The 26,380-nt window shown below is 40.9% G+C and overlaps 1 pseudogene; it reads left to right on the top strand.

The window, feature by feature from the left end:
* Positions 1 to 11,026: 11,026 nt before the first annotated feature.
* Positions 11,027 to 14,725, top strand: LOC138158200 (NF-kappa-B-repressing factor pseudogene; annotated as a pseudogene).
* The last annotated feature ends 11,655 nt before the right edge of the window (positions 14,726 to 26,380 follow it).

Genomic DNA, 26,380 nt, shown 5'->3' with positions numbered 1-26,380 from the left:
CCCAGTCAATGGGCATCTGCTTTGTTTCCAGTTCTTATTTTCACAAAAAGCATCACCATAAATATTTTGATATTTGGGGACTTTTTGGTATGTGGCAACTTTTTTCTTATTGATGACTTCCTTGGAGTATAAGCCCAGAATCAGAATCTCTGATTGAGAGAGTATGGGCGTTTTAATCACCTTATTTGCATAATTCCAAATTGCTTCCAAAATGGCTGTACCATTTCACAGCTCTTGCAATAATATATAGGGTGCCTATCATCTTACAACTACTCCAATGCTATTATCAGCTTTTGTTATCTTTGCCAGTTTTCAGGACGTAAGATGAAACCTTAGGGTTGCTTTGATTTGTATTTCTCTTATTATTAGTGATTTGAAAATTATTTCACGTAGTTGTGAATACTTTGTAATTTTCTTCTTTTGAGAACTATTTGTTTATATCCTTTCACCATTTACATAACTGAAGAATGACAGTCATACATACACATTCATGCTGTATGTATATAGCTGTATCTTTGTGTGTAGATACTGATATAATTGATGTTTTAGATACCAAACCCTTATCTATGAAATTTGATAAGATTTTTTTCCCATTTGACCACTTTCTTATCCTAGGTGTATTTTGTCTGTGCAGGAGTTTGTCAGTTTCATGTAATCAAAGTTTGCAATTTTATCTTTTGTAATTGCTTTTTATCCCTTGTTTTTAGGTAAGAATATATATCCCTTGCCTATAGCTGTGACAGGTATGTGATCTGCTTCTTTTCTAATTTTTTTTATAGCATGATCTTTAATATCCAGGTTGCTTATCGATTTAGAATGTATTGTAGAATGTGGTACGTGATATTGGCCTAAGTCCAGTTTTGACCAGACTGCTTTCTAGGTTTCTTAACAGTTTTTATTGACAAAGGATTTCTTTCTTGGTAATTTATGTTTTCAACTTTATTAAAAACTGAGTTATTGAGTTCCATTATTTCTGATTCTCCCTTGTCTAGTTTGCTGCATTGACCTATCTCTTCATTTATTTAACCAATACGAAATGGTTTTGATGACTGCTGCTTTATAACATAGTTTTGAGGTCTGAAGTGCTTGTCCCCATTTCTCCCTACCTCTTTTCATCATTTCCCTTGATATTCTAGATTTTTTGTTTTTCCAAATGAATTTTATTATTTTATAAAGTTCTGTAAAGTATGTACTTGGTCATTTGGTTGTTACAGCATTTAAAGCACAACTTAAATTTGGTAGTGTTGTTATTTTTATTGTATTGGTATGAATATTCCTTCAGATTTTTGAGTTCTTTATTTCTCTAAGGAACACACTGTAATTAAATTCATATAAGTCTTTTTGTGCTTAGGTAAATTATTCCCCAGATATTTTATGCATTTTGTAGTTATTTGGAGTGAGATTTTCCTTTTTATTGTTGCTGTTTTGGATTTTGTTATTATAGAAATTTAGTTGATTTTTGAGGGGTTTTATCCAGCAACTTTGCTGAAATTTTAAATGTCTTAGAGTGTTTACTGATTCTCTAGGATTTACCAAACGTAGCATCATATCATCAGCAAATAGGGATAGTTTTATCTTCTCCTTTTGTCTCCTGTCTTTTTACCTATCTATGTCTTAAATTTCTTCCTCTTGTCTTATTGCTGTTGCTAGCATTTCCAGAAGTATTTCAAATAATAGTGGGGAGAGTGGGCATCTTTTCTTTAACTACTGATTTCTTTATAGTTTTTGCTGCATCTATTTTATTTGTGCAGAAGCTTTTCAACTTTAAATGATCAAAATTGTCTTTATATTCTGTGATCGATTCTCAGTTTTGTCATGATCTCTCTCTTTCCTATCCTCTGCCTAGCTTTCTTCAAACCTCTCCTAACGCCCTGCTTTCTCTAAAAAACCTTTTCATTCACCCTTAATGTTAGTACCTTTCCTCTGAGACTACCTCCAGTTTAACCTGTGTATATTTTACATGGGCAGGGACTGGTTTTGCTCTAGCACTTACTAGCACAGTAGCAGGGGCTTAGTAAATGAGGAGTGACTGAACTATCCACAGTTGCAAGAGCTGTCTCTTTTCTTGCTCTTCCAATTTGTTTGTGTCCTGATTTTTTATATCTAGGTCATAAATCCATTTGGACCTTATTATGTTACATTGTGAGAAATACTGTTCTTCTAAACCTAAGATCTTGTCAGAATCATTTCCAAGTTCTTCTAAGAGTTTTTCCTTAACCCAGTATTTGGAGTCCATGGGTTTACCAAATACAATGTTATTATGTTCATTTGCTTCATCCAATGTATTGTGTGCTTAAGGTTCCACTGTTTTACTTTTCTGTTTTTAAACAAGTACTAAATTGTTTTGATACTTAACTGCTTTGTACTATAGTTTGAGATACAGTACTGCTAGGCTGTCTTCTTTTCCATTTAAAAAAATCATTTTCCTTGAAGTCCTTGACCTTTTGTGCCTCCAGATGAATTTGGTTATTTTTTCCTTAGTCTACAAAGTAATTTTTTGGTGATTTGATGGTATGGCTCTGAATAAGTAAATTAATTTAACTAGCATTGTTATTTTTATTATAGTGAAACCCCATGAGCAATTAACCTTTCTCCATTTATTTTGATCTTTCTGTATATAGTATTTTGTATTTGTATTCATATATATCCTGTGTTCTCGTGGGTAGACTACCACATACATATTCTTGTCCCATTGCTATAAGTAGCATTTTTAATAACTATATAAAATAATAGTGGTGATGATAAATATCTCCTTAGCTTACTGAAAGGGTCTCTCTCTTTCTCTGTGTCTCTATCTCTGTCTCTCAGGTATAATGTTCTTCTTGTTTTTAGATAGATACTTTTCCCCATAAAATTGTTATACTATATAAAGCTATACAGTTTATAATATATTTTTACATAAATGAGTGTTGTATCTTGTCAAGTTTTTGTTGTATCTGTGACATGTGATTTTTATTGTTTGGGAGTCATAGTGTATAATCTTTTTAACACGTTGGTGAAGTTTATTTTCTGATTTTTGCTCAGTATTTTTGTGTTGTTATTCGAAAAGGATATTCAAGTATAGTTTTCTTTCTCAGAACAAAATGGTAGAATCTCTTAGTTGCCTGTTTTAGTAAACAGTTTATGTAATACTTGAATTAATTGTTTGTATATTTAATAGAATTCATTTGTAAATTTTATCTGCCCTTTAGAAATAAAATTTCTGGCTTACTCAACTTCTTATTCTGAGACTGGGTTAGTTTAAAACCCTGTCTTCTGTTAATCTCACCATTTTAATGTAAATATCCATTTCTTTTTTATCAATTTAGTTTGCACGTGATTTGGCACAATAATTTACAGTAATTCTCTTTATTCTGTTCTTATAAATTCTCCTTTATCATTGTTAATACTAAGTTTTCTACTATCTTTTTTTTTTTAAAGAATCAAATCATTATTTTAATTTTTTAAAAAGCTCTGATTTTGGTTTGCCATTTCATTTCTTTGCTTTAATTTTTGTTAGTTTCTTATTTGATTTTTAAGATTTTTAAAGTATATTTGGGTTTTTTGATTGGTTGCTTTTTCTAGTTAGTTGTATACCCAGTGTATTGACCAGTTATTTCTTTCATTGATAAAAGCCTATAGAGATAACAACTTTCTCTTAAGGACTACATTTACCTTACCTCTGATAGGGTTGTTTGGTTTAGATGATTTCATCATGGAAATCATAGTGGCTGGGGGGTAGGAGTACTTTAGTCATAGAAGTCCAAGAAGGAGTGAAGGGGGGGGGGAATCTTGACCTGGTGCTCTCCCCTGCTTTCCTAAGTTTGGAGGGGAGGGAAGTCTACAAGAACACCATTCATTTGGATGCAGATACTAGGTTGTGCAATGGATAGAGCACTGGACTTGGAATCAGGAAGATTCTTTTTCCTGAGTTCAAATCTGTCCTGAGACACTTACTAGCTGTGTGACCTTGGGCAAGTTATTTCACCCTGTTTACCTCAGTTCATTATCTATAAAATGAACTAGAGAAAGAAATGGCAGACCATCCCAGTATCATTGTCAAGAAAACCCCAAAATGGGGTCCTGAAGAGTCAGACAGAACTGAACAACAATTTCTTGGAAAGAATTAGTGAATATCCCATGCCTCAGCAAGTTATTCAGAAAAGAAGGCTGAGAAGGAGGTAGTTGCTAGTACAGATGTCTCAATTCTAAGCCAGCGAGGCAGATGTGGGAAAATTTTAAAGAAAAAAAAATTTCAGGTAACAGCCAATGTTCTATGTGCTTTGGATACTGCACAAAGAAAGGCAAAAACAAGGTCCTGCCTTGAAGAAAAACTCATAATTGGAGAAAACATACAGATCACTAGGAACATACAAGCTAGAGAGTGTAAATGGAGAGTAAGTTTAGAGAGAATGTATAGGGAAGGAAAGGAGGAGGGAAGGGGAGGCCTCTAGAGGGAGATGGGGATTGACGTGAGTTTTGGAGGAAAACAGGGAAGCTAAAAGGTAGATATGAGGAAGGAGAGCATTCTAGGCATGGAAGGGCAGAGATGGAGCCAGGATGTAGAGTATCTCATGTAAATATGAATAAGGGACCAGGTTGCAAATGGCAAGCAAAGGCAGCTGGGCCTGCACCAAGAAGACCTGAGTTCAAATCCAGACTCAGAAACTTATTAGTGACCCTAGGCAAGTCACTTAATATCTGTTTGCCTCAGTCTCCTTAACTGTAAAATGGAAATAGTAGCAGCATCTACATCACAAGGTTGTTGTGAGTATGCAGTTACATATTTGTAAAATGCACTTAGCACAGTGACTGGGGAATAGTAAGCACTGTACACTTATTCCTTTCCCTTCCCTCCCCAAATCACTTATCTGCCTTCCTTAGCTTCCTCCTCTGTGAAATGGACGTAGCAGTAGTGCCTTCCTCGCAGAGTTGCTGTGAAGATGAAATGAGATCTCTGGAAAGCACTCTATCCATGCTAGATCTTATTATTAGTAAGAGAATGTTATCTATGACCCTGAAGGTGCTAGAGTTTGCTGAGTAATCAAGTGACATGGCCAGACAAGGGCTTTAGGAAAATCATTTTGGTAGCTATGGTGGCTTACTCCAGTAAGGATCCGAGAGTTGGAAGACTTAAAGGAAGAAGGCAAATTAGAAAGTTGAACCAGTATTCCAAGGAATAGATGATGAGGGCTTGTAGTAGAATGCTGTGTGAATAGTGAAAAAGAAATGAATTGGAGAGAGATTTTGGAGGTACAAAGAATAAGGTTTCACCCCTGATTGGGTGTGTGCAATGAGGAAGGAGTCGAACGAAGTCAAGGATAATACTTAGCTTGGTTCCTCAGCTGAAATAGTAAGTTTAGAAGACAGATGGGCTTGGGAAGAAAGGTAATGGAATCAAAACTCAAATGTCTGTGCCCCTAGTGTTATGTACTGGTTCCTTCCCAAAAATTAAAATTTAGGACCAGAGCATATAGAGAGCCCTCAGCTGTGGTGATATGATGGAGAGTAGAGTATGGGGACGAGGGAGGAATTTTCCCTTTGAGGTTTATACCTGTGCTATAGTCAGGTTAAGCTATAATCTCTTTAAGAGATACCTAGCCTCTGTGGCCACAAGGCCAACCAGTGATTGATGAGAGAACAAACAGTAAAGGAATTCCGTAGGGGATGGGGTAGTTGTATTGTTCCGTTTGTCTGTGGTGGGGGAGAGTGGGATGGAATCTGATTGGTTAATCACAAAGAGTTCTGTTTTGGACCTGTTGAGCTTGAGGTGTCTCTGAGACATCCGGTTTGAAACTACCAATAGGTGATTGTTGATAAGGGACTGAAGCTCAGAGGAGAGCTAGAATTGGGTCTGGGAGTCATCTGCAGAGACAGTAAACTCATAGGAACTGGGAAGGACTCAGGGCAGAGCCTTGGGGAAAACTCAATTAGGAGACATGATATGGATAATGAGAACAGCTAGAAGAGAATATTGTTGTGAAAATGCAAAAAAAAAAATGTCAGCAGTGTCAAATTCAACAGATAGGTTGGGAAGGAAGAAGAAAAGACCATCTGATCTGGCAGTTAGGAGATAGTTGGTAACTTTAGAGAGAACAATTTCAGTTAGGTAAAGGAAGAAAGGAAGCAAACAAATATGCATTAAGTTTACAATGTGCTGCTTACTAAGTGCTTCACAAATGTTATCATATTTGATCTTCAAAGCAACTCTGGGGGAGAGATGTTATTATTATTCCTATTTTATAGTTGATGAAATTGAGGCAGACAGAAGTTGTTACTTGCCTATACACAACCAGTGTAATTTGCACAACTAGTTAATGTCTGAGACCAGCATTTATTTTCTTAAATTCAGTCACAACAATCGATCACCCACACCACCTAGCTGTCCAATGAAGTTGGTGGCCAGATTGTAAAGAGCAGAAGGGTTATTGAAAGGACAGGAAATAGAGACAGTGAAAAAAATAACTTTTTTCAAGAACTTAAGAATGGAAAAAAAAGATATAGGTTCATAACTTGAGACTTTAGAGAGAAAAGTGACTTGGCTTATTTGAAGGCAGTAGGAAAGGAGCATGTAGCTAGGGGGAGGCTAACTGTGAGAAGAAAGAATGAGAGTGGGAGAAGGGATGATGGCAGGTGTAGTCTAAAGAGAATGGGACGGGATGTCATTAAAGGCTTGCCCTTAGCTAGAAGTGCCACCTTATTAGCAGAAACTAGGGAAAGGATGAGACACCTTCATAATATATAGAGAAATCAAGGAAGATCTCTCGCATTTCAGCTGGATCATTTGTGGGGTGATCATGGGAAGATGTACATTGTATGAGAAGACATGTTTAGTTTGCAATTAGTGTCATTAGTGGAATTGCCCATAATGATGAAATCACAGATCCACTGGAGGCTTAGAAAGCACTTAAGTAGAACTGTCCCCAAATGGAATGAATTAGCCTCAGGAACTACGAGTTTCTTCACGATTGGAGGTCCCTAGTGCATACTTGTTTAAGAATCCCTTTTACAGTATCCCCAACAAGTGGCCATCCAGCCTCTTTTTGAAGACCTCTAATGAGGCATCTACCTTTATTTACCCCCCAAGGCAGCCCATTCCACTTGTGGATAATTATAGTTGTTATCTGGCCCTTACTTCCATTGAACCTAAAGTTACCTCACTGGAACTTGTACCCTTTATTTCTCATTTTGCCCTCTTTTAGCCAAGAGTGACAAGCAAACCCCTCCTCCGCCTTTCAGTACTTGAAGACAGCTGTCATTTTCCTTCTAAGTCCCTTCTCCAGGCTCAGCATTCCCAAGTTCATAAACTGGTCCTCATGCAACATGGTCTCAGTGCCTGTCACCATCCTACTCATGTTTCTTTGGACATTTCCCTCTTCGTATTTTAAACATGTGGCATCTAGATACAGCTTCAGATAGCAATAGGACCTCTATTTTCACTGGTACAGGAAACCCCCAGATGAAAAAACTCCCTCCATGATGCTGGTTGGCACCTCCTGAGCAGCTGAAGTTGCCTAGGGCACGGATTGATCTGGCTGCACTTCCCAGGCAGTGTGTGTCAGAGCTGGAGCTTGACAAAAGGCCTTTTGGTTCAGGGGCACTTCTACCACGCCATCTGTACCTCCAGTTACCTTGAGTATAACTAGTGCCATCTGACCATAACCGAAGGCAGGGTGAGAGTCTCTAAATGTAATCTAAGATCACATCTTTTTGTCTAGCAGACTACACAGTTGACTCGCTGAACTTGCAGTTTGCTTTCAGAACCTTATCAAAAATCATAGCATTATAGCTATGGTGCTGTAAAGGACCTTAAAAGTAATTCAGTACAGCTGTTCTTCCAGATGAGGAAACTGAGGCCTAGACAGTTGAAATGATTGGCCCAACTAAGTAGCTGAACTAGGATTGCAGCCCATGAGTGTTCTATTGCTCCATGCTGCCCAGACAGCTACGGGCAGGTAGAGTAGGATGGACATTGTAGGGAGGATTCCTATATGGAATGTGTAGATTAACTGATTTCTAAAGACCTGTTTGTTCCAAGATTTTATGCTTCTTAAGGGTAGCCCCAATGGCTAGATTTAATTTCCCTGTATTCTATACTCATTATCTCACCATTTGAGTCAAGAAAATGTGACTGTGCTTCACAGATAAATCTGTTTCCTGTTCTTTATGATGAACAGTGATGAACAATACAGTTGACACAAACAGACACAAATTAAAAAATCCACACTTTGAAGAAACTTTCTCCCTGGAGCCCATAGGAAGATCAAGGGGAAGGAAGAAGGGAGGGAAAGGCTTTGGCAAAGGGGGATGTGGAGGAGGGAAGAAGTTAGAATCTACTTAGGTTTTGTTTTCAGCGTCATGAAGAGTGAGCAGTCTCTCTCTTGGAGGGGAGGAGATGGCTTGATAATGATATAGGACCGCTCTAAGAGCACCCCACCTGTGGGAGGGTGAGGGGAGTGTGTGAGGGCAGCACGTTCCTGCTTTGAGCCTGGAGCTGCCCCCATCTCCCAAAGGAAAGGCATGTGAATACGAGCAGGTATTCTTGTACTTAGGAGAGTGGGGAGGGGGTGATATCTCCATGTAGAGCATGTCCTTCCTAGCCCTATCTCTGTATGGTGTATGTGTAGAATTCCATGCTGCTTCACTCTTCCCTCAAGGCTCTCCTGTCTCTGGGTCTTTGTCTCCCTGAAGCATGATGTTCTCTCCCCAAGTTTGTTTCTGGTAAATGTGGTGTAAAATGTCCACCCTGCATGCCTTTCAACAGCATATGCCAATGTGTCTGCTTATTGCAGCTTGGGACTCTTACCCCCAATCTCTAAAATGGTTTCTATTCCCAAGGATAGGGAAGAGTGTCACCTATCTTCTGGGTAGGGTGCCCTTGCCTCTAAGAATTTATCCTGTCCTGGACTTACTTAAAAGTCTAACAGATATATTCCTTTAGTCCCTTCTTTCCTTGGTTCTAGTAAACTCATCAGACCCAGTTACTCCCAGATTTGGATTAGCCTTTAGGCCAGGATGTACTGGACACTTCTCTTACCTGCTTGAAAGAACCACTTGTTAAATTGTCATCATGAGCATTTATACCTCTGAAATCTGCAAATGCTACAAAGTCAGTCTTGTTGTCCAGAATTAAGGAAGTGGTGGAGAAAATGTTAATATGGTAGATTAAATTCTCTCCCTCCCTCTCCTCTGCCCCCGCCCTTGTTAAAAACTTACTAGCACATCCCTGGTCCTGTGTGGAGCTTTGGTGCCCTCTAGACCTCAAGTTGCCTTTGACATCTTCCTTTCCAGATATCAAAAATTAGAGGGGGGGGGGGAATCAGCTAGATCAGCAGAAAGTGGGGATACTGTGTTTGGCCATTCCCACATTCAGGATGTGAGTTCCTCTTCTCTCTTAGAATGATGAAGCCTCTTGACAAATGATGGAAGTGAAGACCTATTTGACTTTAGATACCTGTTTCCTTGAAAGCATACTGATCTAACTTAAGTGTCTGTGTCCTTACTATTCTATTTGAATTGTGCCCCCTAAATTAAGAATGAGAAAGCTTTGGGAGATGGCTGCTCTGGGGAGAAGGAATATGATCATTCCTATATTCATCCAACAGATCAGCCTTCCCCAGTAGTACTAGTAACTAAATAACACTGAAATGGGGCATAATACCTTTTAGTCTGAAATATGAATGCTGCTCCGCTCCAGGAAATTAATCATGTTTGCCCAACGCCCCTACTTCCCCCCTGCCTTTTTTAATGTCCAGACTACAGTACAACACCGCACAGGCCTGTCTGTAGAATTCTGTCTATAATCCTTAATGGAGTGCCTCCCTGAGGCAGCTCATCCAGTGGGACTGGTAATAGCCTGCGTTCTGGGAAAAAAAATGGTTTTGTTATCTTCTAGGCACAGATTTTTTTTTTCAATTTGAAAATGAGTTGCCTTTCTTTCCCTTGATTCAAAATCGTGACTGCCCAAGTTACAGAGGCTACTAATTGACAACTGGCTCCCCAGATCTCTGCTGGTAAAACCTTAGATTGAGAAGTGGAATGGACTTTAGAGGTTATTACACTTCACAGATGAAGGTCAGATAGGTGGTGAAGTGTGCCTCATCCCCAGCTAGTAAGTGACAGAGTGAGAATTTGAACTCGGGGCTTGGGGTTCGAAACCCCGTGGTTTCTTCCGTGCCGCCACTCTCATCAGCGTCCCTTCTGCACTTAGAGCTCGTCCCCAAAAGGCTTCGTTGTGCTTAGAGCTCGTCCCTAAAAGGCCAGAAGGGGCCATTTCAATGGAGCTTGTGTGCATGAGAAAGGCGAAAGTGATTGGGAAGCCTCAGGAAGGAGGCACCTGGATTGTGGATTTCATTGAGGGTTGGGCTGGAGGGGGTGGGGTGGGGGGTGGGGGGGAGAGCAGGGCAGCACCTAGGTTTCCGTCCAGGCCTGGGGCCTTCCTGGGAGCAGGGGTGCGCAGGGGGTTCTGCTGCTGCCATTGCTTGAAGTTGCGAGTTGCGCCGCAAAGCAGCATATGCAAAGTGTTTGGGGAAGCGGGCAAAGTGATGGAGAACTTTTGGGGAGCTCTGGAGCGAGGCTCCTGTGTCTTGTGGGACTGCTCTGGGAGGGGACACGGGCCCTCAAGGTGCGTGGGAGGCCCCAGGACGGGTCTGGAGAGAGGGGGAGCCGCTGACAGCCCCCCTCTCACGGCTACCCCCCAAGCCGGGCCCATCCCGGGGCGGCTGGAGCCCGCAGCTGGAGGGAGGTCCGCAGAGGGGGCGGGGCGGCCATGGGGCCAGGAGGTGGGCGGGGCAGGCTCTCCGGCTCGGGAGTGACCACGGCGGCCGCCGCAGCCGTAGCGGACCCCTTTTTGGACCCTGATTTGCCGCCCGGATACGCCCCCGCCGCCGCCGCGGCCGCCACCTCTGCCGCCGCCGTGGTGACGCGGTTCGCTCGCCGGCTGTGGCGTGGCGCGGCGCGGCGTGGCAGCTGCGGCGGGGCCGGGCCATGCCCCCCAGGCGCGGCCGGCTCCCCTCGCCCTTGTGTGCCCAGCGCGGAGCGGAGGCGCGGCGCGGGCCGGGCCGGAGATGGGAGCAGGCCCGGGGTGACTTAACAGTTTGTGGGGGAAGGAGGTGGGTGCGCGCAGGCCCCGCCCCCGGCCGGCAGCCCGCCCCACGCCACGTCTGACCATCTGACCAGCCGTGGGGGCGGCCCCGTGCAGCTCCTCCCTGGGGCGGAGAAGGAGGCGATGATGGCGGGCGAGCGCCTGTTACTGGGGGATGACTTCCTGTCTCCGCCAACGCCTCCACCGCCGCAGCCTTCTCTGCCGCGGCTGCTGCAGTCCCAGCCGCAGGAGGCAAACCTGGAGCAGAAGCCCGAGCCGGAGCCGCAGCCGCCGCCGCCGCCCCCGCCTCCGGAGCCGCAGCCGCAGCCGGAGCCCGAGCCGGAGCCCGAGCCGGAGCCGGGGCCAGAGCGAAAGCAGGAGGTGTCGGTGTCTGAATGGCGCTACAGCCACGAGAGTGACCGGCAGTGGGGGCTGCGGCGAGAATTCATCTCCCGACACCTGCAGAGCTACACCGGCCCCGGTGAGTCTGATCAGCTGCAGTCTCTCTCCACCGCCTGGACAAATCACGTCTTCCTGGGCTGTAAGTATAGCCCCCAGTTGATGGAGAAAATCCTCCAGATGGCGGAAGGCATCCATATCGGGGACATCCCTTCCGATGACCTGGTGCCCGAGACCTCCAAAGGGCAGAAGCGGCCCGTGTCCCCATATGCGGGGCTGAGTGGTACTAAAAGGAAAGCAGTTCCTAGATTACCCCGCTTTGAGCCTGTACATTTTGTTGCTAGTAGTAAGGAAGAGGAGAGGAGGGATGACCCCATGGACACAGATGCACCCTGGGCAGATCCACAGGCTGACACTTCAAGATGGCCAGCAGACAGCCCCAGAAAGTATGATTCCCGAGAGAGTCGGCCTCATCCCGCAGTACCCAGAATGATATCAAATACTGGAGAACCGGCCACAAGTAGTGCATTTCAACGCCCAGGCATTTACTCATCTGGGGAATCTTCCCTAGCAACAAAATTGCCAGAGTCAATGCTTGCGGCGAAACAAAATTTAATTGAAAGACTCTCTGCAACCATCCGGAGAAATCTTCCAGAGTCAGAGTTGTATCTTGGCCCTGAGAAAATGAGTTACACGTTTATATTAACTCGTTGCATCCAGGCCTGTAAGACAAATCCTGAGTATATCTATGCCTCTTTGAAAGAAATTGCTCCAACTGATATTCCCAGAAACAAGAAATTCCTGACTGATGGCTATGCCTGTGAAGTTAGGTGCCAAAGTGTCTATTTGACTACAGGTTATGCTGGCAGCAAGAATGGATCCAGGGATCGAGCTACAGAGCAGGCCATAAAACTTCTGCAAAAATCTGTTGAAGTTAGAGTTGTAAGAAGGAAATATAGACACACTTACCAAGAAGACCTAGTGGTGTTTCCAACTGGCTTATCTTCTTACGATTTTCCACCAGCCCTAAAACCTTCAGAAGACCTTCAGTCTTTCAAGAATGGACCTGGACAATTAAGTTCTAGTTCTGCTATTGCCAATTTCAGACAGTGGGCTAATTTCGTCCTCGTAGAAAATGCCAGTGATTCTATTGGAATCCTGAATAATTCTGCCTCCTTCAACAGAGTGGCAATTGAATACAAATATGATATGATGCCAAATCGTTTATGGCGCTGTCAAGTGTTTTTGGAAGGTCAGTGCTTAGCCGAAGGATATGGGAGCAAAAAGACAAGTAAACACGCCGCTGCTGATGAAGCACTGAATATTCTGCAGAAAACACAATCTAATATTACGGCCACCCAAGTTCAAACAATAGATTATTCTCCTAAGGGATATTCAAGAAAAACTGATCTAAAAGACCTTGTCGTTTATGAGAATTCCTCAAATCCTGTATGCACTCTAAATGACACAGCTCAGTTCAACAAAATGACTGTTGAATATGTCTTTGAAAGGCTAACGGGCCTCCAATGGAAGTGTAAGGTCATTCTGGAGAAAGAATTAATTGCTGAAGCAATTGGATTAAAGAAGAGCGTTAAGCATGATGCTGCAGAGGAAGCTGTGAAAATCCTTAAAAGGACTCAACCAACTGTGGTTAACAACCTGAGGAGAGGCACTGTTGACACAGTAATCTCAAGAAATGAAATTCGGGGCCGTTCAGCAGAAGAAGCTTATCAACAGCAGATCAAAGAGGACAATATTGGGAATCAGCTATTGAGAAAAATGGGCTGGACTGGTGGAGGTTTGGGAAAGTGTGGTGAGGGCATCCGTGAGCCCATCTCAGTCAAAGAGCAGCATAAACGAGAAGGTCTGGGGCTTGATGTGGAGAGGCCAAATAGAATTTCCAAGAGAGATATTGAACAAATCATCAGAAACTACGCCCGCTCATCAAGCCACACAAACTTGACTTTCTCAACAGAATTTACCAGTGATGAGCGAAAGCAGATACATCAGATTGCACAGAAATATGGTCTTAAGAGTAAATCTCATGGAATGGGTCACGATAGATACCTGGTAGTTGGAAGAAAAAGGCGCAAGGAAGACTTGCTGTATCAGCTAAAGCAAGAAGGCCAAGTTGGACATTATGAGTTGCTTATGCCTCAAGGATTTTGAGGCCAAAATTATTTGCTTTGTGAATGGTTATGGAGGCAGTTTTTTTTGGCATATGAATTAAATAATTTTAAAGAAATGTTGTACTTTCAGCTTACAGGAGATATTCATCAAAAAATGTTTTACTTTGCTTATTTCATCTGATACTTTCTTGAGAAGTTAAAACTTAAAAATGTTCTGTTCAATTGTGCTAGCTTAATATTGACAACAAAGTAGTGCCAGTAATGTGTCTCTGATATTACTAGTTCTTTGAGATTTTAGTAGTTTGTAGTAACAAAAACATGTCTGTGTGAAAGGGAACTGGTGCCATTGAAAATATGGTTCCTTGTTTGTGCTTGGGGAATAAATTTGCATTTTTTCCGAAAAAGCAAAACATTTTGGAGAAAATGTATAGAGTTGATATGAAGTACAATGAAAGTTTAACTTGATTTCTAGGATATCTGAAAATGTTGCACCATTTCGTACTTTTATCTCTTAATTTGTGTGAACCTAATTATTCTGGAATGTGTTAGTGAGTAAGTTGTCTATGCTGTGTGTATAAAAATGTCCTTAATAGCTAAACAGTATGATGCTTTGTTAATGTCAGCTTTAGTGTTGTAGGTTATGATTTCTGCTACTTGCAGGATGATGGGAGTGAATTACTGTACTTTAATTACACGTGTGTCCACATGAGTTGAGATAGTTAGGTATTGACATTTTCCCTGTTATCCCTACTTGAGAGTCATTACAAAGTCTTTTAAAACTCTTAAAAATCAAATTGAAGAAATGGAGCTTAACTTGTATTTGTCACTTTAGTAGAGAGTCACAGCATCTTTTCATTGTGATTTCCAGATTGTTTGGATGTGTAGAACACCTAAGGCAACTGCATTGTCGTCGCAGCTTTTGTATAGTGCTGAAGATAGATATACTTGGTGCTTTGCTTCAAAGGATGGTTAACTATTCCGCTCTCAAAAAGCTAACTAAATCCGAAAGACCAAGTTTGTACATATTAACAGCTTTTATTTTTTCGTGTATTTCTCAAGTGATATGTTCTCTGAATGTAAAAACTATATAAACAAAATGAGTGAGCTTAATAAATGGAGGCAAAAATGAACAAAATGGTGGTGTGTTTATTTGGGCAGCACTATAGCAGTTAACACTATCTTTAGGGGAATAAAGTAGTTAAATCCCAGGGAAATATTTTTTATAATTGGGAAAACACATCAAACTTGTACCTTAGTTAACCAGTCTTATCAACATATGGTAAAGGATTAATGAGACTTGATTTTCATTTTGTTTGTTTTTGCTCTTTGGAGGGCAATTGGGGGTTAAGTGACTTGCCCAAGGTAACACAGCTAGTTTTTGTTTTAAGTGTCTGAGGCTGGATTTGAACCCAGGTCCTCCTGACTCCAGGACTGGTACTCTATTCACTGCTCCACCTAGCCACCCCTGAGACTTGATTTTCAATTATTAATATAGTACTCAGAACAAAGAATAATAACCTCCTTGCCCCTCTTGGCCATCTGCTGGTCAGATCACATCTAGGATATTGTGTTCGTTTCTGTGTAATATAATTTAGGAGAGATATAACTATATTAATGGGTTAAGAGTAGTAATTCTGGGGGTGGCCAGGTAGCACAGTGAGTAAGAGCACCGGCCCCAGAGTTGGGATGACCTGGGATCGAATCCGGGCTCAGACACTTAGCACCACACCCAGAAATAACTGGCTGTGTAACCTTGAGCAAGTTACTTAACCCCAATTGCTTTAAAAAAATAGTAATTCTATATGGTCCTCTGGGTCAAGTAAAAGAACTCTGAGAATCATATGCATGGGTTTACGTTTAGATAAAAGTAATTGGCTTTCAAGCCCAGATAGAGCACCCTGAAAGAAGATTGACTGTTTCAGAGAGTACAGCTAGGAGCAGTGAGTTTTAGAGGGACAGGTTTTGATTTCATGTGAAGACCTCTTATCCATTAAAGCTTCCCCCGTTGGGATAGATTGCTGTATGGGGCAGTATTGTAGGCAATCTTTTAAATTTCCTGTGGGCCTCTTCCAAAGCCTATAGACAGCCTTTTATGATATTGATTACAGACTAAGATGCCATAGTCCCAGAATGTAGTTTTTTGGAGTGAGTAGAGAATTATTTCCTGATCCCTATATAAATTCACACTAATATGTCTCTGTCTCACATCTTAGGATCGTTATTTTCTTAAGCCTTTTACTATATGTTAAGTAGTTCCAGACTGCTTATTGTTGCAGATGTTTATTTTAAATCCAAGTAGAAAATACTCTGTATTCATCCTTCTAGCTTCATTCTGTTTGCTTCCTGCCTCCCTTAACAAAGTCACTTTATGGTGGAACCCTGTATTCTAAGATGTCTCTCTGTCTCCTTCCTTGTAATAGTGAGAGCCACGTATTCCTTGGGCACTCAACTGTTTTTTCAAAATGCTTTTGACTGTTAAAACAGAGCCTAATCACTTTGTACTCCCTAAATGATTGCTAGCAGGTTCACACCAATTAGTTATTGTTACTTGATTTCCCACCCCAAACTGAAAACATGAATTGTAAAGGTCTAAAATTATCTCTTGTCTAGGTCTAGTATCAAGCCCTGTATCTTGCTCTGGAGAACTTTTATATCCTCCACCCACAGGTTAACACTCTCATTTATGTAGCAGCCTAAATGTTTTCTATGCAGACACCACATTTGAGAGCCTAGGATCATAGAGCTAGAAGGGCCTTTAGAAGCCTTCCTGTCTAACCCTCCCCCCCCCACACACACATTTTACAAGTGAGGAACTAAGACCTATATAAGTGACATATGTAAGGTCAAACATACAGGATAGAATCAAAACTAAAAGAAATTATTTTCTCTTTATTTACCAGTCCTACTTTAAGTAACTTGAATTCTTATAGATCAATGGTTGTTCTACTTTACTAATTTTGATCATTGATGATAATCAACTTCCTATAAAAGGGAGAAACCATCTTGCTTATATTTCTTCTGTATGCCTCCACTAAGTGTCTGAAATGAAAACTCATTCATAGTCACTTGTTGATACTAGAGTATCTTGTCTTTTTCATGCCACAGCATGCATTTTACTATGTGCTGGGAGCATTCACAGTGGTCACAGGCTCTCTAGGGTGCCTAGCCTTGCATCACAGTCAATTCATAGTTAACTAAAGCTCCAAAGACAAGACCAGCTAGAATCCATGTGAGTGGCTATATGGGACTTCTTAGCTTAGAAGTGTCCCCTTGTATTCCTCTTCTTTCTCCTCCCAGAGAGCCACCCAGTATTATAATTTTTAAAAGGGAAAAAAAGGAAGAAAGGAAAAATAAGCAAAATTGATCAATATATCAAAAAAATTGATAATCCAATGCAGTGTTCCACTTTCACTGATGGATCCCCTTTCCACCCATTTTACAAAGGAATGGAGGAAGGTGTTTTCTCATTTCTTTTTTGAGGCCATAATTTGTTCTTTGTAATTGTTTTGTAGTGGTTGTTCTTTCCATTTCCATTGTTTTAGTCAGTTCTGATTACTTCACTTTGCATCAGTTCATGTAAATCTTTCCATGCTTCTCTGCATTAATCATATTTGCCATTTCTTATAGCATAGTAATATTCCATTACATTCCTGTACCATACTTTGTTTAGTCATTCCCCATTTGATAATTATCTACTTTTGTTTCCAGTTCTTACTACCACAAAAAGTGCTGCTACAAATATTTTAGTGAATTATGGGGGGGCCTTTCTTATTTCAGTGACCCCCTTAGGGTATGGACATTTTAGTCACTTTATTTGCATAATTCCAATTTTTTTTCTCAAATAATTACTAATGCTTAGTTCCACCAACAAAGTATTATTACTATGTCAGCATTTCCACAACTTTTAACATTTACTGTTCTATTTTTTGTTATCTTGGCCAATATGTTGGGTGTAAGGTGAGAAACCTCATGCTTGTTTTTGATTTTAATCTCTCCTGTTATTAGTGATTTGGAATACTTTCACTGGAGCAGCACACTTAGTAATTTGCAAAGGTGGGTAAGTAGTAACTATACCCTGGTAAAACTGTTGTAGCAGATGAGTAAATCAAGTTGAGGGTAACTGATAGGCTTCAAATCTGTCAGTGAGTTGGGGGATGTCAGCCTCCAGCATGTGAAAACTTTCCCTGGTGGAAGGGGAGGATGAGAACAGTTTGTTCTGAGAAAGCATCTTTGACTGAGTTACAGAATCAGTCAAAGGCATAAACGTGATGTGAACAATTCCTTAAACCCTTATTAAATCAACTAATAAATCAAGGTGTGAACTAGATATGAAGTGAATGAAAAATAGATGATGCTACAAGGAAATGGTTTGTGGTTGAGAATCTGTCATGCCCTGTGAGGCTTGGATAAAACAGTGAGCCATTCCAAAGATCTAGTGCTGGCATAGCTCCAGCTAAGACTCAAATAGGGAATTGCTTGGAGTCAGAAGGATTCTCATCCTCTCTCTCCTGCCCCCACTAAATGATCTTAGCAACGTTGAAAGGTTGAAAAAGATTTGGACTTGCCATCAGCATTGGTAGCAGGCTGTGTACCAGGTCTAGCTATGGCTGATGATACCATCTACATCAGGATCTTGTATACCCCTCAAGGAGTGGTAGCTTCAGAGTCTTCAAGAGCACTGACCTTGATCTTTGGAGCCCAGTAGAGAGCCACATCAAAGCATAAGGAGCACAGAAGAAAAAAGAACTTTGAATAACCAGGAACCATCTTTTAGCTACAGGTGTTCTCAAGTTCACTCTCCCCAGGAGCTTTGTATGTGTAAGGAGAGAGTGTCACAGATTTTTGGGGTATATGTTTTTGTGCCAGGTGTTCTTATTGTACCACTTTAGTAAATACTCCTTTCTAAAAGCTAATTAAGTGGCAGATTGGTAATCAGTGCGGGGGCGGGGTGAGGGGGTGAAGGTTCACACTGCATATGGGCTCATGAACAGCAGTAAAGTCCTCTATCTCTTCAGGGTTACCCTGAGAACCTTGACGGGGAGTCGTCAGCCAGCCTTTGGGGCCCTAGACCTTCCAGTGGGGATTGGGGAAAGGAGCCCCAGAAGGGGTACTACAGATATAATCCTGGAGGCTGAGACCATGGAAATCCATGACATATCTAAACCTAGTGCCCATAGAGTTTGGTGTCAAGCCATACACTTTGCCTGGATGATCCAATATTGTTATAGTAGTTTTTGGACTTAGGATTCTTCTAGTATTCAGCTCCCAGTGCTAGCATATTCTCTCTGAAGAGGGGAATAGGTGTAAGAGAATAAAGATTTTATGTGAAGTCTCTCATCTGTAGTAATGCTGTAATAGAGTAGAAATGCAGGCACTTATCCATATTGTAAAAGTTTCAGTTAGCATTCATTTATGACTTCCGAGCAACAGTGGGAGGGGCAGAACTTGTGAAGGGGATTAGAAAGTTGTGAAGAGGACCAGAGGATGAATTTGAGGAGGAGAAACTGAGGGTCGTGAGAAAAGAGAAAGCCTTGTCTTTTTACAGTGGGAGGAGCAGTAGAACGGGAGGAAGAAGTCACTTATCCCCTCCCGGGTCTTAGCTTCCTTATAAAGAGAAGGCTGGACTAGATTTCCTCTTATGATTCCTTCTAGCACTACATCTGTGTTCCTATAAAGGGCTTCAATGTGAAAACCAGATAAAAGGTTCTAAAGGCAGGGGGAAAACCTGACCTGTGCAAGGAGGTTGGAAGAATGCATCATAGAGGAGACATGGCAAAATGACCATCATTAAGTTCTTGGAGTTAAATAACAGATATGAAAGTCTTCCTAAAGAGGATGGAACTGAACCTGCTGAAGAAGAAACAAGCACTTGTTTCCCCAGGTTTGATAAGGCTGCCATAGTTTTCTCCCACTCTAAACATGGGGGTTGGTCAGTGAAGAAGGAAATAAGCACACGTCAGGGAGTGAGGATACAAATACAAAGAAAGATAGTCTCTGCTCTCAAGGAGCTTCTATTCACACACAAGGAGAAGACAGAGGTCCACAGGTTTTGTTTGAAGCTAGAAAAGGCAGGAATATGTCTGGGAAGAGAACGAAGGCAAAGTGTCCTGGGCCTTCGCACAAAATGGACCCCTAGGAGGAACTTAACCAATGGGAGGAGGAGGAATATTTCAGGATGAGTAAGCCACTGGGATAGTAGGCTCTTTCAGGGCAAGCATCTGGTGCTGAAGGTAGTTCCGGGATGGGCTAGCAGTAGAAAAGATGTGGTTTCGAAGTCCAGAAAGTCAGGGACAGGGAATAGAGAAGAATGAAGGCTGGCTGAAATTAGAGTTAGGAATTATGGGCACAGCTTTTGTCTTCTTCTTCCATCCCTATCCCCAATATGTGGTAAGTTCTGGCCTCTCTTCTTTCCCTCCTCTGACAAGGATTACCTTTCCCTAGAAGGAGACAAAGCTGTCCCTGGGACCTGATTGGACCTTATTTCCCTTATGCTACCTCCTGGGCATCTGAGGACATAAAATGTCTCAGCCACATGGAATATAGATCTATCAGACTTGGTGGGTGTCTTAAACCGCCTACGTTGCCATACCCTATTGGCCTGCTGACCAGATGTGTTTTCCTGAGGAGGAGAGGGAGGCCAAGTCTACCAGAACTGAAGATAAGCGCTACTGTATCTTTGTGGCAAATAATTGCTGTGTTAGAATAAAGCAAAACTCTTTTTGTCACCTGTTCAATGATTTATGAGTGTCTCTTTTTTTTAAAGCAATCGGGGTTAAGTAACTTGCTCAAGGTGACACGGCCAGGTGTTTCTGGGTAGGTGCTAAGTGTCAGAGCCCGGATTTGATCCCCAGGTCATCCTGACACTGGAGCCGGTGCTCTTACTTGCTGTGCTACCTGGCCGCCCCATGAGTGTCTCATTTTGTCCCAAAATTGAAACTGAGCTAAGAAAATGCTGAACTCTAAAATAGAGAATGTGATATGGATCCACAGGTAGGGTGGATAGGAGGGTAAGGAGAACCAAAAGAAAAATAAATACTGGTGGTGACTGAGGGGCATTTAGGCAGCTGTTCATCAGTTTGAAAGTAATGATAGTCTGCTGTTTCCTGGGTCATGAATCCAAGATATGGCAGAGAAACTCCCAAGGCTTGTCAAGCCATATAACTACTGTCTACTTCTGATGATCTATAGAGGCATAAATGATATACCACTTAGGTATCTAGGAAGGATTGCCAAAAATGACAAACTGTTGGGGGATGGAGCCAAAATGGCAGAGAAAAGGCAAGGACTTGCCTGAGCTTCTCCCAAATTCCCTCCATACAACTTTAACACCTCAAAACAAACTCTAGAATGGCAAAACCCACAGAAGGATGGGCTGAAAAATTTTCTAGCCTAAGACAACTTAGAAGAAGGTCAGTAGAAAAGTATAACCCACTGGGATGAGAGTGGAATGCACTCCACCATGAGTAAACCAATGGGCCTTGGGAATGACTGAATCATTGGTGGCAGTGACTGCTTCTAGAGCTCTCAGCCCACACATGGTAAGGGGTTGGTCAATTGATTAGAAGGAAATTACAAGGGTCCCTTTGCTGGCATTGGGTGTAGGACTTTATTACATTGCCCATGGGTGGATCTGAGTCATGGGCCTGGGTTGTAGTACCAGGGTAAAGAAGAGGACCAGTATACCAGAGCTTTCAGCTGCAGGGGAGCAGAAGCCCTGGTCACAAGGCCAGGGCAGAAAAGAGTGCTTGTGGTTGCTCACAGGCCAGGAGAGGAGTAAACATACCTCTCCTTAGATCATACCACTTTGGAAGAACTGAAAGCTTACAAATACCCAGAACTTGCTCTGAAAACAGCTCCACAAAAAACCTGAAGCTTGATAAAATGACTCCTCTACCCTAGGAGCAGAGCCCAATTTTAATATAAAGCTAAAAGTCAAGAAATAGGCTGGGAAAATGAGCAAATAACAACAAAAGATCCTTACCACAGAAAGTTACTATGGTGACAGGGAAGATGAAAACATAAACTCAGAAGAAGACAATAAAGCCAAAATTGCTGCAGCCAAAGCCTCAAAGGGAAAAAAATGAATTGGTCTCAAGCCCAAAAAGAATTCTTGGAAAAGTTTGAAAAGGATTTAAAAAATCAGAGAGGTAGAGAAAAAACTGGGAAAAGAAATTACAGTGATGCAAGATAATCATGAAAAGCCAATAGCTAGGTAAAGGAGGCCAACAAATTACCAAAGAAAATAACACCTTGAAAAGCAGAATAGCCACACAAATCTACTGAAAATAAGAGCTCCTTAAAACACAAAATCGGCCAAATGGAAAACGAGGTACAAAAATTCACTGAAGGAAAAAACTCCTAAAAAATTAGAATTGACGAAATGGAAGAGGAGGCACAAAAGTTCACAGAAGAAAATAATTGCTTAAAAATTAGAAATAGGCAATTGGAAGCTAATGATTCCACGAGATATCAAGAAACAATAAAACAAAATCAGAAGAATGGAAAAAAAGGAAATGTGAAATATCTCAGAAAACCAACTGACCTGGAAAATTGATTGGTAATTTAAGAATTATTGGGCTACTTAACCATGGCTTAAAAAAGAGTCTAGATACCATCTTTCAGGGAAAATTACCCTGATATTTTAGAACCAGAGGGTAAAGCAAATTGAAAAAAATCTACCAATCACTTCCTAAAAGAGATTCTAAAATGAAAACTCCCAGGATTATAATAGCCAAATTCCAGAGCTCTCAGATCAAGGAGAAAATATTGCAAGCAGCCAGAAGGAAACAATTCAAATATTGTGGCACCACAGTCAGGATGATAGAAGTTTTAGCATCTTGTACATTAAAAGATTGGAGGACTTGGAATATGATACTCTAGAAGGTAAAGGAGCAAAGATTTACCACCAAAAATCACCTACCCAGAAACACTGAGCATAATCCTTCAGGGAAAAAAAAATGTATATTCAATGAAACAAAGGACTTTCAAGCATTCATGATGAAAAAACCAGAGCTGAATAGATTGTCTGACTTTCAAATACAAGATTCAGAAGTAGCACAAAAAGGTAAAACAGGAAAGAGAAATTAAAAGGAATTTAATAAGGTTAAACTGTTTATATTCCTACATGGGAAGATGAGACTCATAACTCCTAAAAATGTTCTCATTATTAGGGCAGTTAAAAGGCGTATATGCAGACAAGGGGGCATACAGGTTTGCATTGAATATGATGGAATGATCTTTAAAAAAAAAATAAAATTGGGCGGCCAGGTAGCACAGCGAGTAAGAGCACCAGCTCCAGTGTCAGGATTGACCTGGAGATCGAATCCGGTGCTCAGACACTCAGCACCACACCCAGAAATAACTGGCCATGTAAGCCTGAGCAAGTTACTTAACCCCGATTGCTTAAAAAAAAAAAATTAAATTAATTGGTGAGAAAGACAAATGCCCTGGGAGAAGAGGGAAGGGAACAGTAGAATGGAGTAAATTATCTTACATAAAATAGGCACAAAAGAACTTTTACAGTGAAGGGGAAGATGCAGGAGGTGGGTGGAAGCCCTTGAACCTTACTCTCATTAAAACTGGCTAAAAGGTAATAACTTATGTACTGTTGGGTATAGAAATCTGTCTTACCCTATAGGAAAGTAGGAGGAGAAGAAAATAAGGGGGAGGGGAGTTAATGGGTACTCGGACTGGGGGAGGGGAGGCAGTAAGGTGCAAAACACTTTTGAGGATGGGCAGAATGAAAGGAGAAGGTAGGATAAATGTGGGGGGAGATAGGTTAGAGGGAAATACAATTAGCAGTCATAAGTGAAAAAAAAATTACAGCAAGTATCTCTGATAAAGGTTTCATTTCTTTCATGTATAGAGAAGTTAGTCAAATTTGTAAAAATAAGAGCCATTCCTCAGTTGATAAATAATCAAAGGACATGAGCAGTTTTCAGACTAAGTAATCAAAACTATCTATAGTCCTGTGAAAAAATGCTCTAAATCACTGTTGATTAGAGAAATGCAAATTAAGACAGCTGTGACATACCATCCTTCATCTGTCAGATTGGTAATAATAATGGAAAAGGGAAATGACAAATGTTGGAGGGGATGTGAGGAAATTAAGACACTAATGTATTATTGGTGGAGATGTAAACTGATTCAGCTGTGCTGTAGAGCAGTTTGGAATTATGCCCAAAGGACTATAAAACTGTGCATACTCTTTGACCCAGCAGTACCACTCACTGCTAGATCTATATTCCAAAGGAATAAAAAACAAAAGGATCTATATACACAAAAATATTTGCAGCAGGTCCTTTAGTGGTAGCAAAGAATTGGAAATTGAGGGGATGCCCATTAATTGGGGAATGGCTAAGTTATGGTATATGGTTGTGGTGGAATACTGTTAATAAGAAGTGATGAGCAGGATGATGTCACAAAAACTTGGAAAGACTTACATGAATTGATACAAAGTGAAGTGAGCAGACCCAGAACAGTGTACACAGGAATAGCAATATTGTATAATGATCAGTTGTGAATGACTTAGCTATTCTCAGCAATCCAATGATACGAGACAGTTCCGAAGGATTTATGATGAAAATTCTACCTATTTCCAGAGAAAGAACTGATAGAGTCTGAATGAAGATCAAAGCATACTTTTTAAACTTTCTTTTTCTGTGTTTTCTTTCACACCATGTCTAATATGAAAATATGTTTTATATGACTACACATGTATAACATATCAAATTACTTGTCTTCTCAATGGGGAGAGGGGGAAAAAGGAAGTGGAGAATTTGGAACTCAACAGTTTTTAAAATGAATGTTAAAATTGTTTTTAAATGTAATTGGAACAATAGAATATTAAATACTTTAAAAAAAATAACAGACGATTAGGAAGGAAACAGGTGGTGTTTTATCACTAATACTGATTTGAGAAGAGTTTCAGAAGAGAGGCAGATTTGGGAAATGAAATTGTAGTTAAGAAGCTGGTGTTAGAAATGAGATTTATGTAGCATAAATTTTAGAAATGATAGGATCCTGGTTAAGGATAGAATGTACTTCCATAAACACTGGCAAGAATACAGGTGTCCTGAGTCTGGCAAATCCAATCAAAAGGTCTTTAAATTGAAAAGGAAGGGAAAGGGAGGAGAGGTGCCTACCTATAATCATCAGGCTTCATATTACAGAGAATAGCTACAATGTAGGAAGAACAGAAGTAGAGGTTCCAGAAATAAAACCCATGGCCACAGATGTCAGTGTAAATGTGTAAAAAAAAAACAAAGGGCACTAGAGAGCTCAAAGCAAATAAGCAAATTTGATCTCATTGGTGTCCTTGATACTTGGTATAGGAGAAGACCCACTGAATGAAATACGGCTCTGAATGGGTAAACCTTATCCAAAAAGAACATGTTACATAAAGCGGGATATTGTGGGAGGAGCAGCATTACATTTTATTAAGAAAAACTTAAGTGATGAAATCTAGAAACCGGAGTAAGAGAATGTGGTAGAGGAACTTTTGTGTAAAGATCAATAATGAAAGCAGAAACAGAAGCAATGTCATCAAAATATAAGGCCACCCAGACAGGAAGATCAAACATGGGAAATCTGGGAAAGAAATCAGAAGCCTTCCCTGGAGGCATGATATATAACTTTTCAGAGATGGATAAGTTCTCAGTCTGTGCTGAAAGAACAGCAGCTACATTTTGTTGTTTTTAATTCAGATTTCATTCTTTAAAAGGTAAAGGGATAAATGAAGGGAACTTCTCTTTTTTTTGGGCGGGTTCTGACTCTCTTATCAGGAGGAATGGGGGAATAGGAGGGGTGGAAATGATGGGAAGGAAGTTGAAAGGAGGTGGAAATAACCATTCCATCTTAGAACTTGTGACTGATAAAAAGAAAGCCTTCCAGAGCTGGATGAGCACCTCAGACTGTAAGAAAACAAAGAATTTCAAAGGTTTTAGATAAAGGATATTTGGATCCCACATCCTAAAATTTTTCAGAGGGCCACAAGGACTGAGAAGCTGACAAAGGTAAAAGAGAAAGAAGAAGCTGATAATGATAATGAAAATAAGACTGATAATGATATATAGGGAATTTTTGACCAACTTAAAATTTAAAGATATGTACAAAAAATGGAATAGAAACATGAACTGAATACAAGAGCATGGCTTAGCAGGGCCCTGTTCAGAGCAAGTATCAGGAGAACGAAAGCTCAAAATAAGTTGAGGTTGGTGAGGAAAGCCAAGGACAAAGAAACAAAAAGGTGTTTTCATTTTTTTTTTGCTTTTTGGAGGGGATTTGGGTTTAAGTGACTTGTCCAAGGTCACACTGCTAGTTTTTGTGTTAAGTAGCTGAGGCTGAATTTGAACTTGGGTCCTCCTGACTCCAGGGCTGATGCTCTATTCACTGCGCCAAAAAGGTGTTTTTAAAAAACTTTTTTGGTGAAAGGGGGAGGATCAAAGGAGATGTTGTACCATTGTTCAGGGTGGAAGAAATGATGATAACTAAGGAATCAAGACACACCTTGATCTTACTTTGCTTCTGCTTTCTCTGCTAAGGAGAATGACTTTTATATGGAAAAAGACACAACCAAACTGGCAAATGGGGAGTTGATGAGCACTTAGCTGCCTTCAGTTAAGTCATCATCCCCAGATCTCTGTACTGGAGTACTGAAAGAGCCATGAGATGTGATTGCTGAACCACTCGCTCTCTGTGACCTTGAAATGATCACAGAGAACAACTAAAGTACTATAGGCCTAGGTAAGGGAAAATGTTCCATTTTCAAAAAAAAATGTAGAGTAAAATA

Source organism: Petaurus breviceps, unplaced genomic scaffold (genome assembly GCF_028583685.1).
Source record: "Petaurus breviceps papuanus isolate PSGF00001 unplaced genomic scaffold, PetGlider_PUasm1.0 174, whole genome shotgun sequence".
NCBI lineage: Eukaryota > Metazoa > Chordata > Mammalia > Diprotodontia > Petauridae > Petaurus > Petaurus breviceps.
Note: the sequence above shows the minus strand (reverse complement) of the source record. Positions and strands in the feature narration are given on the sequence as shown.